The sequence below is a fragment of the Narcine bancroftii genome, chromosome 8 (assembly GCF_036971445.1).
Source record: "Narcine bancroftii isolate sNarBan1 chromosome 8, sNarBan1.hap1, whole genome shotgun sequence".
Lineage (NCBI taxonomy): Eukaryota > Metazoa > Chordata > Chondrichthyes > Torpediniformes > Narcinidae > Narcine > Narcine bancroftii.
The window spans coordinates 145,253,616-145,271,080 of NC_091476.1; positions in this window are offsets into that span (position 1 = coordinate 145,253,616).

Here is a 17,465-nt window from a genome sequence, read left to right on the forward strand (position 1 = left end):
CCCCTTGTTTAAAAAAGGTAATAGAGAGAATCCTGGGAATTATAGACCGGTGAGTCTTGCGTCAGTTGTGTACAAACTATTGGAGAGGATTTTTAAGGATAAGATCTATGACAATTTGTACGTAGTCTACTCAAAGACAGTCAGCATGGCTTTGTGAAGAGAATGTCATGCCTCACAAGCCTAAATGAAATTGAGAAGGTAACAAAAAAATATTTAATGAGGGTAGGGCAGTAGATGTGGTCTATATGGATTTTAGTAAGGCATTTGACAAGGTTCCCCATAAGAGACTCATTCAAAAAATCTTGAGGCATGGGATCCATAAAATCTTGGCTATGTGGATAAAAAATTGGCTTGCAGGTAGAAAGCAGAGAGTAGTAGTGGAAGGAAAGTATTCTTCCTGGAGTTCGGTGACTAGTGGAGAACCACAAGGATCTGTTCTGGTGCCTCTTTGTAATTTTTATAAATGATCTGGTTGAAAAGGCGAAAGGATCGGTCAGTAAGTTTGAGGATGATACAAAGGTTGGGGGAGTTGTGGATGGAGCTGAAGATTATCGAAAGATACAAAAGGGTATAGCCAGGATGCAGAGTTGAGCATAAAAGTGGCTGATGGATTTCAACCCAGATAAATCTGAGGTGATGCAATTTGGAAGGACAAACCAGAAGGCTGAGTACAGGGTTAATGGTCAGATACTTAAGAGTGTGGATTTACAGAGGGACCTTGGGGAGCAAATCCCATACATCCCTCAAGGTCGCCATGCAGGTTGATAGGATAGTTGAGAAGGCCTATGGAATGCTGGGCTTCATTAATAGGGGGATTGAGTTCAAGAGTAGAGAGGCCATGTTTCAACTCTACAAATCTTTGGTGAGACCACACTTAGAGTATTTTGTTCACTTTTGGTCACCTCATTATAGGAAGGATGAGGAAGCTATGGAGAGGGTGCAGAGGAGATTTACCAGTATGTTGCCTGGATTGGGAAACAAGTCTTATGAGGCAAGGTTAGCAAAGCTGTGACTTTTCTCTTTGGAGCATAGAAGGATGAGAGAAGACTTGATAGAGGTCTACAAAATTATGAGAGTTATAGATAGTGTGGACAGCCAGCAGCTTTTTCCAAGGGCAGGAGTAGCAAACACCAGAGGACATTGGTACAAAGTGAATAGAGGGAAGTTTAGGGGAGAGATCAGGGGTAACTTCCTTATGTAAAGAGATGTGGGTGCCTGGAATGCCTTGCCAGGGATGGTGCTGGAGGCTGAAACATTAGGGGCATTTCAGAGACTCCTAGACAGGCCCATGGACGAAACAAAATAGAGGGTTACGGGGTAGGGAGGGTTTAGTATTTTTTTAAGGAACATATGGGTTTGCATAACATTGAGGGCAGAAGGGTCTGTACTGTGCTGCAGTGTTCTATGTTCCATGTCTATTGTGCACAGTAAAAATCACTGATAAGGTGATATAATCTACCCCCACCCCCATAATATACTTGAATTCCAAGGAAATGTCTTTTAAAATATATTTAAGATTTCATGCATATGTTTCAGTTTCATTTTTGAAATCTTATTTATTCCACTGATGATGTGGTGTGTTTTAAATTAAAATGTCATTTTTACAAATAAGATTTAGTTAAACATGAACAAACATAAAAGTACAGTTGTCAAAAAGTGGTGTTTTGAAATAAAAGCTGCAAATTCTACTGCCTAATTTTATCAGACACACATACCTTTGTGTAATCTACCCCAATATACAGATCTACCCCCCTTTTTCATGCCCCTCCAAAAGAAAATCCAACAGGTGAACAGTATTTAGAATAATTGTGAAGTGGATAAAGGAACTCTAACCCTAACCCCAATGAAAAATGTTCAAAAGTGCCTCTAAAAATTTAATCATTGAATTATTTTTGAAGTTTTGACCTCATGTATCTGTTTTGTAAGTGCGATAAACCGCGGACGATATTTTGCAAGCACATTTCCCCTTGAGAGAGAAAGCAAGAAAGAATAAAAAGAGAGAGTGAGGGAGCACATAGATTAATCAATAGTCATATTACTGGCTGTGGAATGAAATAATTCTGCAATGCCATTCTGAACTTTAAGCAGCGAGAAGCTCCCTCAAGTCTGATGGCCTTGACTTTCTCAGAGAACTTTCTTTATATTGCTTTTTTTTAATCATTTGACACATTCATTTTTTTAATATGATCTCACGTTTATATGAAACAGATTTAATTGTCCTATTATCTCAAGTTTATTTTGATTTCCCTCAGATCCTATCTTATTAACAGCATATCATCTCTCTCTCATCTCTATTGAACACAAAGAAAATTTGAAGCTCAATTCTACCCTTGGGCATTAATCACATCTCCATTATTTATCTTTTACCACACAATATTCACAAGCCTGTTTCCCTGCTTTGATAAAATAATCAGTATTATGATCACAGTTGGCTTTTTGGGCCATTAATTTTATTTCTTACTATTTTTATCGATGGGATGAAGTGAGGTGTTGTTTTAAAAGCTAGGGTATTAACAGGCACCTTCCCTCAGCAAAGTTCTCAATTGATGTGCCCTTTCCACCGAGTCAAAATACTCTGGGTTCAAACACATAGAAATGCTGGATGAACTCTGAGGTTCAGGGAAAGGTTAGGACTTTATTCCTTGGAGCATGGAAGAATGAGTGGAGATTTGACAGAGGTATTTTAAATTATGAGGGAGATAGACAGAGGTAGGCTTTTTCTTCCACTGAGTCCAGGTGAGATGCAAACCAGAGGGAAAAGGAAAAGAGAGAGAGAGAGAGACAGACAGACAGACAGACAGACTCACTGAACTAGAGGAAAAGAGACAGGGGGTTAAAGATGGAAGAGGGTTTTAACAGAAACTGGAGAAGTCAGTGATAAAGCCATTCAGTTGGAGGGTTCCCAGGTGGAAGATAAGGTGTTCCTTCAAAAAGGATATGATCATGGTGAAAGGGAAAAGGTTTCAGGGAAACTTCTTCACACAGAGAATAGTGTGGAACGAGCTGCCAACTTAAGTGGTGAATATGGGCTCAATTTTAATATTTAAGAGGAATTTGGACAGATATATGGAAGGGGAGGTATGGAGGGGTATAGACTGGGTGCAGAAAAATGGTTCAGCACAGATTAGAAGGGCCAAAAGGCCCTATTTCTGTGCTGTAATATTCTATGATTCTAGTAATGTTTTAACTCAACCGGTTTCGCATGTCCTTAAGAGGTAAAGGTATATTGTCATTGATTTGGGCCTGAGGCCTTCTTCAAGGTATAATGAAAAATGCAGGCAGGTGTCTGAATTAAAGACTGGAAGGAGAAGGAGTTCAGATAAACAGACAAAAGGTGTTAATTGGATATGATAAGAGGAAAGGTGTGAATTGATTTTAGCTCTGTGAAAGGAGACAGATTGACAGAGGGAAAAGGAAGAGAGAGAGAGATAGACAGACAGACAGACAGAACTAGACAAAAGGAGACAGGGGTTTGAAGATGGAAAGGGGTTTTAACGGAAACTGGAGGTCAGTGATAAAGCCATTCAGTTTGAAGGTACCCAGATGGAAGATGAGGTGTTCTTCAATTTGCAGGTGATCTCAGTCAATTTTCACCTTCCCTTATGTTGTACCCAATTAACAACTTTTGTCCGTTGGTCTGTACTCCTCCCCATCCCAGTCATAATTCAGACATCTGCCAGCTTTTTATACCTTGAAGAAGGGCTCAGGCTCAAAACGTCAGTAATATATCTTTACCTCCTCTGGACACTGCGAGACCAGCTGAGTTCCTCCAGCATTTGTGTGTGTTTTTAACTACAATCATTGCATCTGCAGACTTTCATGTTTCACTCTACTCTGGGTTCAAGTTCAACTCCGCAGGATGAACAAACACAAATTAGCCGATTCTCTTTTTCAGTACAGTGGGAGTGTCGCACAGATCTTTTGCACTAGCTTTTATGCCAAGGCCCAGGTTTCTTTTTCAGGCACACGTGACCTAATCCCATCGCACATGATGAGGAAAAGAAGGATATCTTTGGTGTCAGGTTCAATTCCTTCTCCCTTAATCAATTTCACTTAAAACAGATTACCTGGTACAGTTGGCGTAGCGGTTAGTGCAATGCCATTATTGCTCCAGCGATCGGACCAGAGTTCAAATCCCATGCTATCTGTAAGGAGTTTGTATGTTCTTCCCATGTCTGTGTACAGTTGGTGTAGCGGTTAGTGCAATGCCATTATAGCTCCAGCGATCGGACCAGGGATCAAATCCCATGGTATCTGTAAGGCGTTTGTACATTCTTCCCATGTCTGTATAGGTTTTCCCCAGGGGCTTCTGTTTCCTCCTATCGTTGGAAACATACCAGGGGTTTTGTTAATTGGGTGTAATTGGGCGGCATGGACTCGTGGGCCAAAATGGCCTGTTACCAAATGTATGGCTAAAAAATATTAAAAAGATCAATGCAGATTGGGTGACCAGTTCGCTGAACATCTTTGCTCTGTCAATGGATCCTGTAGCCAACCACTTCAACTCCCCCAATAATTCTTACAGTGATATGCCTGTCCTCAGGTTCATCCATTGTCAGGGTGAGGCCAAAAGATAACTTATGGAACAGCATATCATATTCCCTGGTACAGCCTCAAACCTAATAGCATTAAGATGGATTTTTTTCCCGCTTTAGATAAACCATAATCATCTCGTTTCACTGATTCCATCTCTTCTTTACCTAATCCTTTTTTTCTTTATCTCTCTAACTTTTCTTCACCACTCCCCCCCCCCATTCCAATGGTCTCTCTGTCGACCTGTCTCCACCTCTCACACCTTCTGTTCAATGCCCTATCATCTCTTTGATCATATAGTAATAGTGATTGGCTGAGAGCTGTAGCCACGCCTACTGGCAGGTCATAAAGGGATGCTCCTAACCAGACCCAGGTCAGTCTGGACTGGTCGACTTCGATGTACTATGTCTTTTGTTAATAAAAGCCTTGGTTTGAGTCAACAAGTCTTTGAGTTATTCGACACACTTCTTTGGCTTGGCTTCGCGGACGAAGATTTATGGCTTCTGCCCCCCTTCATGTTCGTAATAACACCCCCTTATCACTTCATTCCTCCCGATGGGCGTTGACTAGCCCTTTAACCCCACGTCTGCAGCCTCGGTGTTTTTCTGTTTTTACTGTGTTTGAGGGAGCTTGCTGAGCACCAGTTGGTAATGAAAACACCCGAAATGCTGGTGGAACTCAGACGGTCTTTTCAGTATCTACAAGAGATAAAGATTGCTGAAATAATCAGCAATATATCTTTGTCTCCTATAGACTCTGAAAAGACCGGCTGAGTTCCTCTCGCATTTTGATGCACTTTTACTACAATTGCAGCGTCTGCAGACTTTTGTGCTTCACATGATTGTTTTTGCTACCTCACAAGCTAAAAGCACATTTTAAATTTAATTTTAATTTATAGATGCAAAATAATAGCAGGCCTTTCCCACCAACAAGCCTGTGCCTTCCAATACACCCATGTGACCAATTTACTTTTGAACCCCATGCGTCTTTGGAACAAAAAAAGAAACCAGAGCACGCATAGGATATCCATATAGGGGTAAAGTACAAAATCCTGACAGACAGCAGTGGATTTGAACAGAGGTATTTTTTTAACCCCTTGTAGTGTGTCTTGCATCATGCCGTGCATCTTGGCGCCTCACAGTTCAGCGGGCAGCAACCTCCTGTGAAGAAGACCGCAGAGTCCACCTCACTGACAAAAGACAAAGGAGGAGAAACCCAACACCCAACCCCAACCCACCAATTTTCCCTTGCAACCGCAGCAACCGTGCCTGCCTATCCCGCATCGGACTTGTCAGTCACCAACGAGCCTGCAGCAGACGTGGACATACCCCTCCATAAATCTTCGTCCGCGAAGCCAAGCCAAAGAAGTGTGTCAAATAACTCAAAGACTTGTTGACTCAAACCAAGGCTTTTATTAACAAAAGACATAGTACATCGAGGTCGACCAGTCCAGACTGACCTGGGTCTGGTTAGGAGCATCCCTTTATGACCTGCCAGTAGGCGTGGCTACAGCTCTCAGCCAATCACTATTACTATATGTAAATAAGATATCCCATATTATCACACCCCTTTTAATTCTGAAAATGCAAATATATATCTAAAAATTTGCTCAAAACAGTGAGTCACCAATCGGGTGTTTGAGGCCCAAACAAGGATGGCTCACTTTAAATCCCTCCAGGATATCTGTGGCTCACCTCATTTCTTCAATCCAGGTAATTAGCATGCATCCATTCACAAATGTAATTAGCATGCATCCATTCACAAATGTAATTAGCATGTATCCAATCACAAATGCAATTAGTATGCATCCATTCACTAATGCATAAATTCTGATAGTTAATATTTTTCAAAATAAGAATGAATTCTTCCTAAAATACTGGTATCACAAATGCTGTAAACAACTCCTTGTTAAATCCGATTAACAGGGAGGCACCATAATACAATTGATTTATTTGAGCCCCTCTAAAATAAATGATAATTGAAATGCTGAGAGCGTCCTTCACTGAGCTGATGATCTTCCAGCAGTTATGGATGTTGGACTCAGAGTGTGTTCCCAGGAACAGTCTGTAAATCAGGGAGTCCTCTGTCATGCTGCCACTGGGGATGAACCGTGACAAAACCCCCTGCGTTCCTCTCTCCACACACTCTTTGCCAATCTACATTCCGCAAAGAAGTAGGTGACAGTCTCCACCCCACCGCAGCCATCTCAAGATCAACGTGCATGGAGGGTGGTGTTCTGGCTGTGCAAGAAGGATCTCAGTGGGTGGACTCCTCTCACCACCAGCCTGGCCAAATCCTGGTGCTTGTTAGTGAGCCCTGGCGATGAAGCATTCTTTCAGATGACCTGGATGGTCTGTTCAGGGAACCATCTACCATATCCATTGAGTCCCCTCTCAGTTTCTGCAGGATGTTCCATGCTGACTATTCTCTGATGACTTTGTGGTCAAAGGTGTTGTCCTGGAAAAACTTTTCCATGAACGATATGTGGTGCAGCGAATTCCTGCTAACTGGGACATTGCGCGGTAACATGGCCAGGCCTATCCTTCGCAACACACAAGACAGGTAGGGCCTCACCAAGTAGTGGCACTTGGTGCCCTTGTACTTGGGTTCCACGGTCAGCTTGATGCAGCCACACAAGATGAGGGGCACGTTGGATACACCCTTGCACCCATTTTCTGGTGACTTGTACATGGTGCTTCTTCAGACCCTATCCATTTTGGAACCCCAAATGAATATGAAAACTGCTCTGGTAACTGCCAGGGTGCAGGTGTGGGGGATGGGCCATACCTGCACCACATAGAGCAGCACCGAGAGCACCTCACACCTGATGACCAAATTCTTACCTGTTATTGAGAGGGAGCACTGTGCCCACAGTCTCAATTTTTGGTGGACCTTTACTATCCACTCTGACCAATTTTTGTTGCACACCTAAGCCCCTCCAAAACAGATCTCTGGCACCTTCAGTTCATCAGATCTGAATGTGAAAGGGATGGTGGACCTGTCAGGCCAGATCCAAAAAGGCATTGCCTCACTCTTTTTTGGTTTACCCTGGCACCTGATGTGGACTCAAATTGCCCGTATATGCTGGTGAGTCTCCAGACCAATCGTGTATCTGAACAGAAGTTGGCAATGTCACCCATATACGGGGAGGCCTTGACCTGAGTGCCTCAGCTGCCTGGCAACATCACTCCTCTTATGCTCTCGTCCTTCCTGATGGATTCAGCAAATGGCTCTATGAGCCACAAATAAAACTGGAGACAGAGGGCAGCCTTGCCTAACTCCAGACTTGATGGGGAAGCTATCTGTTTCCCACTTGTTAATTTGGACTGCAATACAGATATCTGTGTAGAGCAGTTTGATCCAATTCCATGCAAGAGAATGCAGATGCTGGAATCTAGAGGTTCCCATTGGTGGGAGAGATTAGAACTGGGAGCCTTAAGATCCATGGTAGAAGATTTAGGACAGAGATGAGGAGGAACTACTATTCCCTGAGGGTGGTGAATCTATGGAATTTGCTGCCCTTTGAAGCAGTGGAGACTCCCTCAGTAAATATATTTAAGACAAATTAGATAGATTTTTACATCACTGGGGAATTAAGGGATATGGGGAAAAGGCAGGTAAGTAGAGATGAGCCAATCATCAGATCAGCCATGATCTCATTGAATAGCGGAGCAGGTTCGATGGGGAAGATGGCTGACTCCTGCTCCTATTTGTTATGTTGTTAATGTGCTGAGATTGGATGAATCTCTCCAAATTATTCACAGCCAGCAAAAAAATACAAATCCACAGAACCAGGATGATGTGATCAACCAGGATTGTTGTCTGAAGAGGATGTGCAAAGTCACAGAGGACCCCTTCCACCCCGCATACACCATCTTTCAGCTGCTCTTGTCAGGGAAGAGATACAGGAGGATCAGACCCAGCACCACCAGGTTGAGGAACAGCTTCTTCCCACAGGCAGTGGGAATGTTGAACAACCAAAGGAACTGCTCAGACTAACCATCCAAGACTCTCATGTTCAGATTAAATATTTGTCCTGCATATGTATTTGTGTCTGTATGTGTGCTATGTCTGGTTGTGTGTTTGCATGTTTTGCATCGAGGACTGGAGAACTCTGTTTTGTCAGGTTGTACTTATACAATCAGATGACAATAAACTTGAATTGACTTGAAGTCTGTGGCAGCATCCATGGAATTGAATAGACAGATGACATTTTGGGTCAAAACTCTGCTTTGTGACGGGTCCATTGTTTACTTTTTGTCCATGGATGTTGCTTGGAGTTCAAATTCTCCCAGATTATTCAGGGATGAATTTAACTCATGAATTTTAAAGGTCATATTTCAACAATGATGTCATGGGGAGTGATTAGAAATCATAAAATTAATGAACACTATGTATCATATGAGATCTAAAATTATATTTTTGTTAATTAATATTAACTTTGTTTTAATTTCCTTTGTCTGGTCTGGTCTGCATGTGACTCTGGACACAGGTTTTTATTAATCTCTTAACTCCAATCCTTTCAATGCAAAGACAGAGAAGAGTGGACAATAAATGATGGCTTTACACGTGAGGCCTTCATCCCCTTTGTAAGTTGAAAATAAAGTTAACTTTCCTGATATGAGACATAATTTTAGACTTCATAATATACGATGTGCGCTAATTTCTTAATAACTTCTCACTACACCTTCACTGAATTCTGACCTTCAAATTCATTAGTAAAATGGATTTCCAATGATCTGAATCCTATTATCTAAATTACTCCTATTATTGAAACTCAAACAATTTTTTCTTGGTCTTCATGCTAAGGTAATAATATCTTCATTTTCTAACTTTAACAATGGTATAATGACTCTGTTTGCATCCAAAAATCGTAACTGTTCATTTCTTCTGTAGGAATGAAAATTGATACTCTGGATTGATCTTGCAATTTGCAATTGACTGACACAATCCAACAGAATTGTTTCAGTTGATTAACTTCAGCTAACAGTGATGTAATAGAAAAAGTGGTGTAGATACTAAATAATAATGAATTGGAATTTCCAATTGGTAAGTGAATTAGTACAAGCTCTCTTGTACTGTAGGGGACATCGGGCAATGCTAGTGGTGAATCTTTGTATGCCTTACACAGGCAAATGTTACAGTGTCTCATGTCTGGTACATTTTAAATGTAAATTTAGCCTGGATATGCCTGAGATTGTCTGATCTCAGAAGCTAAGCAGGCTCAGGACTGGTCAGTACTTGGAGGAGAGACTGTCTAGGAACACAAGGTGCTGGACCAAGTGGCGACTCTCTGTCTGCCTTACAATAGACAACAGTTAAAGAATTTCATGTAGTATTACATGACAATATGGAACCTTTACCTCTACAATAAAAGGAACTTTGATAAAAGGAACCCAGTTTAAGATGGGATTATGGTACCCTCTATGACCAGACACTGACCTTTACAAATGGATGGTTATGTGTTTAAGAGTGTACATTGATGAGAATGTATAGATGACTGACTGAACAAGACTTTAATTCTTTTCTTGTTTGTAAATATTTTTATTCTAGACAAGGTATGTCTAATGACAATGTGCAGAAATGACAAGGTGCCACAGTGGTGGTAACGGTGTAGCGAGAGAACAATGTAAAATGTACATTGATGAGAATGAATTGATATGACTGACACCATGAATGTAAAAAGTCTTGAATGGCTTTCTTGTTTTGTAAATAATTTATTATGAATAAAGAATATTTTGAAAAACTGGGTGTAGAACACAGAGGGTAAGCAGTAATTGGTTAGCATTTATAGTTACAACTACTTGGATAATGAACAAACCCATTGTTCACAGAACACGAGCTCAGCCGAGTTCAAAGACTGACAATCACGGAGCCAGCATGGATAATTGAAAGAGAAATCATGTTTGGCCAATCTACTAGGATGAGACCAGTGCAGTCAATATATAGGGCTGAAGAAGCAAATAGAAATTCGTGCAAAGTTGATGTTTGAAACAACGGGCAATTTATCAAAACTGATGCACATCTAGAGACCAGTCAAAGCTGACCTCCTGAGCATGACTTTGGTACAGATTTTAAACTCAGTTTTACTGTTTTGATTACAGAATGAGAGTTACAAAGATCTAGTTTCTTGCAAGATAAAAGTTGATTACAGAATAGGATGCTTATTTATCAATAAGTTTAACTTAGTTAACAATCGGCCTAGGTTTCTGTTTACAACGATAAGTGCACGTCATGATTGTAACTTAACAATAAATCAAGTTTTTTATTCCAGCAAAAGGTGTAGATTATTACATAATTAATCGTGTTCCTTATATTTGGGTCCCATCACTACTGCATCCTATGGCTTTCCCTGCATATTTCCTTTAAACTCTCCCTCCCCACCTTAAATTCATATCTCGAGAGCAGCCATTCTCAACGAGGGCCCTACAGACCCCGGAGGAACACAGCACATTTAAGTAAAAGCCTTGTTTTCTTCATCTCACGTGACATAATTTTTTTTTAATGTAGTCGGTAGGAGAGAAGTATGGAAGAAACCCACATTTGGCTGCTTCACTGCAGAGGGCAGAGGTTGAAAATGGCTGATCTGGTGTGTGATACCTTTACCCTGGAAGAAAGATTCTGGCTATCTATACGTTAACCTTTATTTTTTGAGAGTTTGAAGTTGTCAGTATAGGATCAGACTACACAAAGAATATTTAAATTGAAATTTTAAATTTTGATTTAGACAATCAGCATGTTGACAGGCCCTTCCATCCCATGAGCCTTGTGCTGCCCAACTATGCCACATAGTTTTGGTCTTCTAACTTAAAAAATATATTTCCCAAGTAGAAATTGTAGGGAAGATTTATCCAATTAGTTTCCAGAATGGCAGGTTTACCACATAAGGGAGACTGCGTGGACAAGGCATGCATTTATTTCAGAAGATCTCAATGGAACTTACAGTAATCTTACAGGGCTCAATATATTGATACAGGAAGGCTGTTCCTCCTGTCGGAGAAGTCTATGGTCAAAGAGCTAGCGTTTCAGAATAAATTACAACATATTTAGGAATGAGATGAGAAGATACAGAGCGTGATGGATATTTGTACAGAGAGTGATGAATCTTCATATAGAGTAGTGAATCTTCATACAAAGGGTGGTGAATCTTCATAGGGAGAATTGTGAATCTTCATACTGAGAGTGGTGAATCTTCAGTCAGAGAGTGGTGAATCTTCATACTGAGGCTGGTGAATCTTCATACTGAGAGTGGTGAATTTTTATACAGAGAGTGGTGAATCTTCATACTGAGGCTGGTGAATCTTCATACTGAGAGTGGTGAATCTTCATACAGTGAGTGGTGAATCTTCATACAGAGAGTGGTGAATTTTTATACAGAGTGGTGAATCTTCATACTGAGGCTGGTGAATCTTCATACTGAGAGTGGTGAATCTTCAGTCAGAGAGTGGTGAATCTTCATACAGTGAGTGGTGAATCTTCATACAGAGAGTGGTGAATTTTTATACAGAGTGGTGAATCTTCATACTGAGGCTGGTGAATCTTCATACTGAGAGTGGTGAATCTTCAGTCAGAGAGTGGTGAATCTTCATACAGTGAGTGGTGAATCTTCATACAGAGAGTGGTGAATTTTTATACAGAGTGGTGAATCTTCATACTGAGGCTGGTGAATCTTCATACTGAGAGTGGTGAATCTTCAGTCAGAGAGTGGTGAATCTTCATACAGAGAGTGGTGAATTTTTATACAGAGAGTGGTGAATCTTCATACTGAGGCTGGTGAATCTTCATACTGAGAGTGGTGAATCTTCATACAGAGAGTGGTGAATTTTTATACAGAGTGGTGAATCTTCATACTGAGGCTGGTGAATCTTCATACTGAGAGTGGTGAATCTTCATACAGAGAGTGGTGAATCTTCATACAGAGAGTGGTGAATTTTTATACAGAGAGTGGTGAATCTTCATACTGAGGCTGGTGAATCTTCATACAGAGAGTGGTGAATTTTTATACAGAGTGGTGAATCTTCATACTGAGGCTGGTGAATCTTCATACAGAGAGTGGTGAATCTTCATACAGAGAGTGGTGAATCTTCATACTGAGAGTGGTGAATCTTCATACTGAGGCTGGTGAATCTTCATACTGAGAGTGGTGAATCTTCAGTCAGAGAGTGGTGAATCTTCATACAGAGAGTGGTGAATTTTTATACAGAGTGGTGAATCTTCATACTGAGGCTGGTGAATCTTCATACTGAGAGTGGTGAATCTTCATACAGAGAGTGGTGAATCTTCATACAGAGAGTGGTGAATTTTTATACAGAGAGTGGTGAATCTTCATACTGAGGCTGGTGAATCTTCATACTGAGAGTGGTGAATCTTCATACAGAGAGTGGTGAATTTTTATACAGAGAGTGGTGAATCTTCATACTGAGGCTGGTGAATCTTCATACTGAGAGTGGTGAATCTTCATACAGAGAGTGGTGAATTTTTATACAGAGAGTGGTGAATCTTCATACAGAGAGTGGTGAATTTTTATACAGAGAGTGGTGAATCTTCATACTGAGGCTGGTGAATCTTCATACTGAGAGTGGTGAATCTTCAGTCAGAGAGTGGTGAATCTTCATACAGTGAGTGGTGAATCTTCATACAGAGAGTGGTGAATTTTTATACAGAGAGTGATGAATCTTCATACAAAGAGAGACAAATCTTCATACTGTTACAGGTTATATTATTATGGTTATAGATAAATATTTATTTAAAAGAGATTGATTGTGGGGGGTTAGCATAGGTCACTTCACAATCAGAGTAACACTTCACAAAAGACATCTCATTTAAAATGTAAGAGCTTTGCTGAAGCTAGACATTCAGGCTCCAGTTGCTTTGCAAAAGACAATGGAATTGCTTTGGAAAAAATTTCAAAAGCAGGTCCAAATGGAAAAGTCTAGGCTCAAGTGCTGATGAAGACCTTTCAAGATTGGGTTTAGAGACTTGGGAGAGATGTTTGGTTTTTCCAAGCAGAGAGAGGAAAAAACAAACAGGTTTCTTCTCTCAGACAGAGAGAGAGAGAGAGAGAGAGAGAGAGAGAGAGAGAGAGAGAGAGAGAGAGAGAGAGAAGTAGTAGTTGAGGCTGCAAAAATGGCAAGCTGTCAAGCTTGTTGAAAACCCCATTTTGAAGATGGGTTGTGAGTTCTGAGTTCAAAACACTTGTAGTCCTTACAAGAGGAAATGGCTGGCTAGAGTGTTTCTCCTGAAATAAGGGAAACAAGAGGAACTCTGTGGTGTCCTGGAAGAAGAGGTTATCATTTGGAAAACCCATGATAGGGCAAGTTTCTTCAGCAAGACAGTGAAGTGACTGATTGGAGGAAATCATTTGTGTGTGTCCAACGAGCAACAAATATCTCTCTGACACCAACAAGAACCTTCCTAACCAGTAACCATTTAAATTTAAACTCCAGAGCCTGGTGGAGATTCATAAATATTGAATTCTGTGCACAGTATAAGAATTTCCTGATACTGATGAACTTGAACAAGTGAGAAGTGAGATTGGATTGTGAAACAAAGAACTTTCCTGAAGATATACACATTACATAGATGTGCACTTAGAATTAGAAGGGGGTTAAATTAATAGTAATAAGTTAAAGTTTGTTCTTGTTTTTATGTTTAAAGAAAATTAAAACCAACTTTTGTTTAAGCAACCATTATCTTGGCGAATTTCTGTTGCTGCTAGGTTTTGGAGTCCTCTGGGCTCATAACAGGACAGAGAGTGGCAAATCTTCAGAGAATGGTGAATTTTTATAGAGAGTAGTGAATCTTCATACAAATTGTGGTGTATTTTCAGAATTTTCTGCCTGAAGAGCACGTGGACTAATTGAGTTTACCAAAACCAAAGTTAACTAGATGTCTAGATATTAATTAAATTCAGAGAAATGGGAATAGTGCAAGAAAATTGAACAATAGATTGATCAGGATTTTGGTGAATGGCAGAACAGGATTAAGGGCTAAATAGTCTGCTCCTGCTCTAGTGTTCTCATCTTCTTAAAATAACGTGCAGGGTTATATGAAAAGAGCGGGGATGGGGGGTAGGACTGACAGATTGTCTCTAGAACTGGTAGGGGACCCATTGCGTCAAAGGATCCTTCTGACTCATGGGAATTTTTGCTTCAGTGATTCTTAGAATCTTTCTCCCTTCAATCAAATTTCTGAGTGTTAACATTAACCAGAAAATGAAATGGACCAGCTGGTGAATTCAATGCCATAAAGAGTAGGTCAGAGACAAGGTAACCTGTGGTGAGTGACTCACCTCCTGACATACTCAGCCTTTCCATCTTCTGCAGAGTACAAACTAGAAGCCAGGTCGAATGCTTTCCACTTGTCCAGGATGCAGGTTCCAGCAGCATTGCATGTAGATGAAGTGGATTTGGAGGCCAGGGGCATTACAAAGTGCAGCTTGAGATTAAATTAATTTTAAATCATGGAGTAGATCTTGATCCATGAATAAAGTTGCATAAAATGAGTGATAGGAACTCAAAAGCTCATTTTACAACTCTCCAGCATCCTATTGCATTGCAGCCAATTTGTATAAGGTACCAGATTATTCTGGTATATTGGTTTTAATACTTACGAATGATTTTATTCTTTAGTGTAATCTCACTGCAGCTGTATGATAAATAATCTGTTTCAGTAAATAAATACCCAAGGATTAAATTTCATTTTTCAGCCATGCATTCTATAATTGGAGGGGGAGAGTAATGGTTTAAAATCATGCAACAAAATAATTTTTTATAATAGCCATATTTATAAATAATCCCCAAGTCCCTTGATGTATTTTCATGTACTTGTGTTAATTAATATATATTTGTGTGTGTACCTCATACCGTAATTCTGTGCATGCTTGTGTGTGTAATTTTACAATAATGTGTGTGCTTGCACACATCTGTATAATTGTGTGTGAGTATGTGTGCCTTTGTGTGGGCACATGTTTGTGTACATGTGTGTGTGGGTGTGTGTATGTCTGTGTGTGTGTGTGTGTCTGTCTGTGTGTGTGCGCTCGTGTGTGTGTGCGCTCGTGTGTGTGGATGTGTGTATGTGCTGTGTGTGTGATTGCCAGTGTGTGCACACAAGTGTGTGTGTGTGTGTGTGTGTGTGTGTGTGTGTGTGTGTGTGTGTGTGTGTCTACGTGCATATGCAAGTATGCTTTTAATCCAAATGGCCAGAATAATTCATTTGAAAATTAATATAATCACACGATATAGAAGCAAAAGTAGGCCAATTGACCCATCGAGTCTGCTCTGCAAATCATCATCCACGAGATTTCTGAGACCAAAAGAGTGAAATGCTGGAAATCTGAAAATACAGTAAAAATTGCTGTAAGTATTCAGTAAGTCAGGCCACGACTGCAGAGAGTAAAACATAATCTGTAGTTCAGTCTAATGGTCCTCGTCAGAATGTCACTGAGCTTGAAACATTGTCTGTTTCTCTGTCCACAGTTCCTATTTGAGCATCTAGTCTGGATCGCTCTGTTGAGCACCTTTGATCTATCTGCTGCAATAGCATGGATCTCCCAGTAATCATCTATTTCAATTCCCCCATCTCATTCCCTTGCTGATGCATCTGTCCATGGTCTCATGCTCTGCCAGAGTGAGACCACCGGCAAATTGGAGGAACAACACCTCATCTTCCATCTGGGCACCCTCTAACTGGATGGCATTAATATTGACCTCTCTTGTATCCAGTAAAGCCTAACCCCCCTTCTCCTTCCCCCTGTTGACTTTCTCCCAACTCCTTCTCCATTTTTACTTCGTCTCCTTTCACAGAGCCAAAATCAATACTCACCTCGCCTCTTATCATATCCAATTAATACCTTTAATTGGTCTGGACTCCTCCTCTGGCCAGCCCTTTGTCTCTTTATCAGAATCAGAATTTATTTTCATGAACAAATCATGAAATTCATTGCTTTGTGGCAGCATCACAATGCAAACATTCATATAAACCACCTGACAAAAATAAATAAAAATAGTGCATGAAAAGTCAAATTAAGGCAGCGTCTTGGTTCATTGATTAATCTGGAATCTGATGGCAGCAGGGAAGAAGCTGTCCTTTTGCTGCTGAGAGCTCATCCTTTTTCCCGATGGTAGCAGAGTGAAGAGGGTATGGCCTGGGTCCTTGAGGATAGAGGCTGCTTTCTTAAGGCCCACCCCTTGTAGATATTCTTGATGCAATGACGTATGGTGCTCGTGATGTCGCAGGCTGAGTTAACAACCCTCTTAGATTTTTTTCTTGTCCTGAGCATTGGCACCTCCATACCAGACTGTGATGCAAACAGCCAGCCTGCTTTCCACATAGAAGTTTTTGAGAGTCTTTGGTGTCATACCAGATCTCCTCATAGTCCTCACAAAATGTAGCTGCTGGTGAACCTTCTTCATGATTATATTGACATGGAGACTCCTGGAGAAATCATCGGAGATGTTGACACCCAGGAATTTGAAGTTCTTGACCCCCTCCCCAATGAGCCCTTGATAAGGACTGGATCATGTTCTCCTGATTCCTCCTTAGTCCACACAGATCTCCTTGGTTTTGCTAACGTCGAGTGCAAGGTTGTTGGTGTGACACCACTCAATGAGCTGATCTATCTCCTTCCTGTATGCTCCCTCATTGCTGTTTCTGATTCTACCGACAACCATAGTGTGATCGGCAAATTTATAGTAGCATTGGAATTATGCCTGCCCACACAGTCATGGGTATAGTAAATAGAGCAGTGGACTAATCTCGCATCCTTCAGGTCCGCCTGTGTTGATAGTCAGTGAGGAGGAGACATTGTTTCCAATTCATACTGTCCATGGTCTTCTGATGAGGAAGACAAGGATCCAGTTGCAGAGGTGGGTGCAGAGGCCCAGGATTTGGAGTTTCTTGACCAGCACAGAGGGACTAATAGTGAGGTAGGT